Below are 8,464 nucleotides of genomic sequence, written 5' to 3'. Positions count from 1 at the left end.
CAACGTGCACAAGAGAATGCACATTCTCCATTTGCCGCAACAGCTAAAGAAAGGGCCGAAGGAATACCTAGTGGCGGCAGCACAGTGATGAGACTGAGCAATTAGGTTGGGGTAACTGGTACAGTGTTGATTCAGCTAAAGCAGGGGAGATATTAATTTCTTTTTTCAGTTCTGGCAGTCTTTCTTGTTGAATGTAATGGCGTTCATTTTGCAGAATGCTTGTTTATGAGTATGTGGACAACGGAAACCTGCAGCAATGTCTTTCTGGCCCATTGGGTGCAGTTGAACCTATTCCATGGAATGCACGAATGAAAATAATTCTCGGCACAGCCAAGGGGTAATTTTTTCACGTAATAAATATCCGCCTGAACCAAAGGAAGAATGCTACTCATCATCCGAGTGGAGTGGCGGGCAAACACCAAGGCGAAGGCTTCCATGAACAAAGGATGCGATTGTGAATGGGATGGCTGTGAAAATCAAGTTTTGTGACACCTGCATGCTATACAGTCCTCCCCGTTGCTCACATTGCTCTATCTACAATCTTTGTGTTGATCACTTTGACCATCATTGCCCATGGGCTGGACAATGCATTGGACAAACGACTTATGAAAACTTCCGCTATCACTACGACAAGAAGGCAAATCCTTATGATCAAGGAGTTTTTCACAACATGAGGGACATTCTTTACTCGAGTTTTGGAATGTCCAAGATAGATTTTCGTGCACAAGTTGAAGCTTCAGAAAAACCAAACGAAGTTGATAATGCTTTTGACCATGGCGGCGAGAAAAGTTATAACAACATTGAGATTAGGGCGAAAGTCCCCTGGACGCCTACTGCTCTTGATGCTTTTGTTCAAGAAAGGAGTGTTATTCATCAGACCTACGGGAGTTCTAGTAAAGAAATAAGCTACAGATATGAGAATGATTTTATAAAAAGTCGGGATCATTCTTCCTACGGTTGCATGGAAGAAGGTGGTTCTCTCACTCATTCTATGGAGGCATTACCTGAAAGAGGCTCGGTTACTTGTTTCTATTGGTCACATTAGTGCTACTTGTATTTGACAGTCCCCTGGCTCTGATAAAGAGGAGGAAAATGATGAGCCTAAGAGAGCTTGGCACGATCTTCTACCCAATCATTGGTTTTGCGATTTATTGGTTAGTGGTTCTTTTCATATAAAGTCGCTTTTGTTGTGCTCTTTTCTTGCTATTGGTCTCTAGACTCTAGTTCTTTTGTTAGAAAAAAGTTATTTGGATCGTTTATTCAATTTTCTCTTCAAGAGTTTTCGATTTAATCCTTTGAATTTTAATAACCCAGCTTGACTGCAAGCTTACCTTAAAGTGAACCAGAAATGCTTTTAGCAAAAGCTTCAAATTTTGACTTAAAAATGAGGAGACTTTTAAGTTTGCCTTTATTTTATAGTTCTAATACTCTATTACACATTGTTTGCAAAAGTTAGAATGAATAGAAACGTTTGACTTTGGTACATGATATGTGTGTGTGTGTGTGTGTGTGTGTGTGTGTGTGTGTGTGTGTGTGTGTGTCAGTCAGTCAGAGAGAGAGAGAGAGAGAGAGAGAGAGAGAGAGAGAGAGAGAGTGTGTGTCAGAGAGAGAGAGAGAGAGATATATATATTTTTTAATAAGAAAGAGATACATTTAGATAAAAAATTATATGTTAATATCTTTTGTAATGTGTTTTCATTTAATAAGTGAAGTTTTCCATGGTTGTTTATGATCATACCATTATTTGTTATTTAGAGAACAATCCATTTCATATGTGTGCCTCAAATCCCATGTGGGAAGCCTACTAAGTAGGTGGCTAGTATCATTTGTTTTGAGACTGAGATTTGTATCAGTTTACAAGGGAAATGATGTCCGTCTTTTGACAAATTACATTGAATCCATTCGTTTGTTATAATTTAGTATTCATTATAGTTGTTGCTTTTCATGGTTTGTTCTATTAACATCTATTGCAAATGAAAACACACTACAATCTACACTTCTATTCATTTGTACGTCAACATGTATTTTTGCAAAAGCATGTGCTTCTAAAATTGTTATGTTAATAACATACATAAAATAGCAGGTCATGACATTCCGTACGAAATTCGTATGAGGGGGGATGGGTCATTGCGAGAATGTATGTATCTTGTCCGCATGTCCCTGGGTGTAGATTAGCATGTAAGATATCGTACATAGGGGGGTTTCTCTACTTCTGATGCACGCAGGTGACATCCCCCCCATTACTAATAGTGAATCCCCCGAGGATGGCCTAGCCTTTGAGCTTAATGCCCATGCTTAGAAGGCTAGTGCTAATCACATGTAATTAGTGTAATCCTCTCTTAATTAATCTAGTTTTCATTATGTTGTCAATCATGTTTCTCTACTTTCCGTCATTGTTTTGAAGTGTTGATCTTTTCTTATCTAACTCTTACTTATGCTAAGCTACTCCGATTAGTGGAGTCCTTATCTAACTCTCTAATTGAGTGGAGTGGGTGTACTCATGATTGAGGGATTAGAGTTGTCCTCTAATGGTGTGCTTGTGTGTGTGTAGGTTTAAGAAGCCTTGAGCTTAATTTGATTACGTGTGACTTGATTTGGACACCATGATTGGCATGGTTGGGGTGGCCGACTTGAATGCGATCTTGTGTGCTTAATCGTCAATGCATGTAATTAGAGTTGTGCTTGAGAGACTCAAGGATTAGTGTATTTCACTTCGTTGCTTGATGTGTGTAGATGATTGCTTGTATTGATGCTTGATGTGCGATTAGCATTAGTTGATTTGGGATGATTTCTATTTGCATTGGAGGATGCATGCTCTTGAATCCTCTCAATCTTTGCATCCGATGACTCTCTCGCACATTCTTTGTGTGATGCCTCCAAGCCCTAGCCGGGTCATGCTCTCTCTCTCTCTCCGGATTGATAGATTTTGTGGGAGATTGCCTATGCTATGGCGAGCCTCCAATATTGGCGCCGCTGCCGGGGAACGGGTTGCCTACGCTAGTGGAGTTGAGGTTGCAAAAGATAAGAGTAATTTGATTACCAATTTCTTGTAATTAGGTAGGATTTGATTTGTGTGTAGTGTAATTAGGTTTAATTAGATGTGTATAGAGTCATTTCACCCCAAAAACCCCTAAATTCTCTTTTGATTTTGCTAATTTCTTACTAACCTTTACTAATTTTGCATCCCATTCATGCTAATTGTACTAATTCCATGCTAATTGTGCTACCCTAACCACTAATTTTGATTTGGAATGTATGCTAAATCCCCTTAATTGAGGAGGATCATCACTCTTAATTGCTCTAATCTATGCCTAATCATGTGATTGAGTGTTGATTTTGGTCAATTTTTTGATCAATTTTGGACCGAATCGGAGTTGCACACATGTGTGTGCAATGGAGTGTCTACGCGAGGAGCAAGGACTAAGTGAGAAAGCAATCAATTGTAAGTGGATTGACCTACTGCGTTCAATTTTTTATTGATTAAGTTGATCCCATTGAGTTGCTAAATCATTGCTAAACTCAGGTGTGTGTGCCTAATTGATGGAATTTATGCCTAATTTGATGAAATTGGAATGAAATTGGATGCCTAGATGCTTGAGGGATGGTAGTTTTGCATAAATTGTGTGTGAAAATCACTAAATTGATGTGTATGAGAGGCTATTCTGGTCATGGAATAGGCCTAATTGCCAAAATTAGGGCAAGATTTGAATGTGTGTGCCCATTTTAAATAACTTTGATGAGAAGATTTATGATCAAATTGAACACCTAAATGCTTGTAGATTGATGATTTTGCAAGAAATGTGTGTGAAAACATTAGGAATTGGCCTAATTTTGTTGCTAATTGAGCCAAAAAAATTGGATTGGTGCACCTAATTTTTGTGTGTGTGCAATGCTAAATTGAGTTAAAATTTGATCAATTTTTTATTAAAATTGAGTTAATTTAGCATGTATATACTCATGTATGTGTGATCAAGTGTGCAATTGATGAAATGCAATGAGTGTTTAATGAAATTTCTGCACAAATCGACGGCCTAAATTTAGGTGTGTGTGCCTAATTAATGGCCAATTATGCCTAAATTGTGATTTGTCATCACTCGCTCTTGCTCTCACTTGGTCTTGCTCACGGTGGTAACCACCTCCTTGTTGATAACATCATTAAGCCCATCTTTTTTACCTGCTGACCCGGAGTGGCGACCCCACTTGCATTTGGCGTTTTCGCAACACACACACACACTCACGATGCCACCTACCGAATGTGGCGCATAAAAAAAACCACCCACTTGCCTTCGCTTTTGTCACAGAGACCCACACCCACACACAATGACCTCATGGCTTGACCCGTGCAAGCTCAACTCTCTACTAGTTGAGTTGGCTTGACCCCAGCACAAGCACACACGCCCACTTTCTTCGGTTGCAACCTGCAGATGACCCGCCACACTCGCGCTGGCTCATCGCCACACACACACACAAATGATGCCCTCGCATGCACGCAGCTGGCCTGGCCCACCTCGCCGATTATGGTGCTACCTACAATAAACCCTTCACACACACACGTTGTTGGTCCCGTTTCTGGCTCAAAGCCTACAAACACCTCGGAATATGGGGCTCGGGACCTGCAGCAGCACCGCAAGTGAGGGATGCTGCTCACCTCATCTTGCGTCAACATGAGCCCACACACACACACTTTCTCAGCACGACGAGCCCTTGCTTTGCCTTCCTCTCCTTGTTGACCCGGGTAGTTGCAACGTCTCTCCATTAAAAAGAAAAAAAGAGGAGAGAATAACTCAGTTTAACAATAAACAAAATCATTTATAAAAATAAAAAACAAAATCAAGGGGACATTCCCACCCTCAAGTTCAAAATTTTGATGGCTTCAGCTGCAAGTGCTCGGGCTTTGCTCGAATTGCATAAGCAGAGCTTGTTTCTTTAGTCTTCTAAAAAGAGCTGGGAAACAAAATTTTACCTTATACTTTTCCTCTACGATGTTATATATATCATATCAGCTACATGCGAGCTTATCTTGAGGTACATTGAAGTAAACTGATGCTTGGTCAAAGAGTGTGCATTCAACTTGGGCTTGGCATTGTTTGTTAAATTTTAGTGCTTGATTTGAATGTGAAAATCATGCAAAGTACTAAAATTGACCTTGTTTCGACGACCATGAGAGGGCAATAAAATTTCGGGCTTATGATTGTTCTTAAATTCTTTTAGTGCTTGTATTGTGTTGACCATATGAATGTATAGCACTAATCAATGATCTTTTTTGAAGGGATGATGGCCAATGATACAAAATAGGTTTTTATGCCTCGAGGGAGCTTCAATTTACTTCATCTTATGCTCTTTCTTTTTTTCCCTTGCTATGCATGCCATATGAGTGCTAGTTGGATGTGATCATCGAGGGTGTGCATTGAAAGTTGGGCTTGGCAATGATTGAACATTTTTAGTGTTTGATTTAAATGAAAATTCCTTGCATAACACTAACATTGATCTTGTTTGATGGACAAAAGAGAGCACCAAAACTTTTGGGCTTGAGATTTAGCATGTTTTTAGTGCTTGTGTTGTATTTCCAAATGCCTAAAAGTATTAATGATTGAGTTGTTTTGAAAGGATGCGGCTGGAGTGTGCTTTCATTGATCCAAGGAGGGGTCATCATTGCAATGTATTGCAAAATTTGGCTAATTAGAGCCATTCCAAATGTTTGGATTAAAGTTGTAATGCTAGCTCATAGCTTGGTCTAAAATGCAAATGTTTTCTTTTGAGCTAGTATTTACCCAAATTTTTTGAATCTTTCAAGTACAAATTTGGCTATTGAGAGCCATTCATTTCATTTCATCAAGTTGCAGTCATCTCTAGCTCATAGATTGCTCTAAAAATATAAAATTTCATGTGAGCTAGTTGTTAGCCAACTTTTTGGAAAGCTTTGAAATGTAAAATTCGGCTTTGAAGAGCCACTTCATTTCTTCAAGTTGCATTATTTTTTAGCTCTTGACTTGTTTTTTACATACTTCAAAAGAGCTAGAAACTAATCGACTTTTGAATCATGCATGAGAGTTGGTAAAAATTGTCAAATGTGCTTATGTAAAAGCATATTTTATCTCTCATGGTTGTTATGTATGCATAAATTTTCTATCAAAGAGCATAAATGTGCATAACCAAAGGCATTTTTTTTCCTTGGGTTTTTTCCCTTTGGCAAATCTAGGTTCCAAGACCTTAGATTAGGATTCAATAAAAGTTTTGTGCTTGTTGCTTTCAATAAAGGGTTTCTTTGAATGATGTGTTATGCACTAACCTTTAATGCAAGAACTGAGGATTTCAATAAAAATAAAGAAATCCTCAATAAAAATAAAGAAGTCCTACGAGGATACCACTTGCCAAGATGATCCAAATTGGCAAAAGGTGAACTCCTTCCATGCTTTGCAATTGCTCTTTACACATTCATTGCTTGGTTGAGTAAATTTGCTTCAAATTTTGGTTTTGTAACGGCCAAATTTAAATTATCATTAAAGTTTCAACATTAGGCTTTGTCAATATTAATCCATTAAGAATTTGAGTTTATTTTTGTTAGCATGCGTGTAGGTAATGACCTAGCTTAATGTTAGCTCATGTTTTGCTAGTCTAGATATCCTAATGCCTACCTTAAATGTAGCATTCTCACACAACTTGTTCTAGGCTAGATTAAACTTCCCTATCTCTTAGTCCAAATGCTATACAAACTTATTAAATGGTCGAAGAATGTGCTAACAAAGCAAAAATCAAATGCACAAATTGCAAATGTGTCTAAAAGAAGTAGCCAAAAATGGCCACCAAGACACTTGAACTTATGAAAAAAAAAAATCATGTTGTGATGTGTCTAAATGTGGCGTAGCGCCTTATTAGTCTTTGGTAGGTGGGGGGGACCACCTTGGCATGCGTTGTTTAGGCCCTGAACCGATGCCCTAGATTGATAGGGATTAGCTGTCGCCTTGGTAGGCTAGTAGACTTTTGGAGAAGGCCTTGTGGATAACAAGGAACTGAAAGTCGTAGCTTGACCTGCCATGGGATGGTCGCCTTGTGTCGTGAATTAATTTTTTCAATGATATTCAATTCAATCTTCCATGAGCTTTCAAAAGAGTGCCTAAATGACATTGTACTAATTGTAAGTAAGTCTAATTATAGCCAGAACATGTCTAGGTGTAGGAAGTTGCATTAAGCATAAAACATTTGGGTTTTAGATTAGCATAATTTTGAGTTTGCATTAATCTAGGTTCATAACTTTACTGCTTGTGTTAGCATTCATAAACTTGCAATTTTTGAAGGGTTAATCTTTACAATAGTCTAAGTGTTTTGTTGCTTTATGATACTTTAAATTTGGCCATACATTAAACTCTAATTTTTACAGCAATTTACCTTGCATGCTCAAAGTACTTCATATTGAATCTACATGACTCAGCTTGTGGTGCTTAATCAAATGCTTTCTCTTTTTGACAGACCTACCTCTGGGACATACGATTACATGCCTTCGTGACTGCCTTGATGGCACACAAGGACGTGTGCCAAATTAGGAAGGGGGGAGTGTTAGCAGCGGCTAACAGTTGCACCAAGCAGGGGATATGCTATGGATGTACACAATATTTTCTATTCACATTGTATAAGGTCTTGGGCTCATTTGGGAGTTCCAAAGTTGTATATGCTAGCCAAAAATCTCAACTTAATCCCATAGTAGGAGTGTTTGTGGTCCATGCCAAAGTTGTATATTCTAGCCAGAAAGCTCAACTTAGTCCCATAGTAGGAGGGTTTGTGGTGCATGCCTTTATAAGGAACCCTTTTATGCAAAGAGGTCATTCTGGAGTGGTCCTTCTGAGAACTCTCTCCCTAGAGTAGGTCTTGATGGCCTAGCCTTTGAGCTTAATGCCCATGCTTAGAAGGTTAGTGCTAATCACATGTAATTAGTGTAATCCTCTCTCAATTAATCTAGTTTTCATTATGTTGTCAATCATGTTTCTCTACTTTTCGTCATTGTTTTGAAGTGTTGATCTTTTCTAATATAACTCTTACTTATGCTAAGCTACTCCGATTAGTGGAGTCCTTATCTAACTCTCTCGATTAAGTGGAGTGGGCGTAGTCGTGATTGAGGGATTAGAGTTGTCCTCTAATGGTGTGCTTGTGTGTGTGTAGGTTTAAGAAGCTTTGAGCTTAATTTGATTTGTGACTTGATTTGGACACCATGATTGGCATGGTTGGGGTGGCCAACTTGAATGCGATCTTATGTGCTTAATCGTCAATGCATGTAATTAGAGTTGTGCTTGAGAGACTGCAAGATTAGTGTGTTTCACTTCATTGCTTGATGTGTGTAGATAATTGCTTGTATTGATGCTTGATGTGCGATTAGCATTAGTTGATTTGGGATGATTTCTATTTGCATTGGAGGATGCACTCTCTTGAATCCTCTCAATATTTGCATCCAATGACGCTCTCGCACATTCTT

General features: G+C 38.7%; 1 pseudogene; it reads left to right on the top strand.

Annotated features, from left to right (window-relative positions):
- The first annotated feature begins 295 nt into the window (after nucleotides 1-295).
- On the top strand, nucleotides 296-1,045 carry LOC147445604 (putative protein S-acyltransferase 7; annotated as a pseudogene).
- Nucleotides 1,046-8,464: the final 7,419 nt, after the last annotated feature.

The sequence above is a fragment of the Adiantum capillus-veneris genome, chromosome 12, assembly GCF_014529385.1.
Source record: "Adiantum capillus-veneris isolate H3 chromosome 12, ASM1452938v2, whole genome shotgun sequence".
Classification (NCBI taxonomy): domain Eukaryota; kingdom Viridiplantae; phylum Streptophyta; class Polypodiopsida; order Polypodiales; family Pteridaceae; genus Adiantum; species Adiantum capillus-veneris.
Note: the sequence above shows the minus strand (reverse complement) of the source record. Positions and strands in the feature narration are given on the sequence as shown.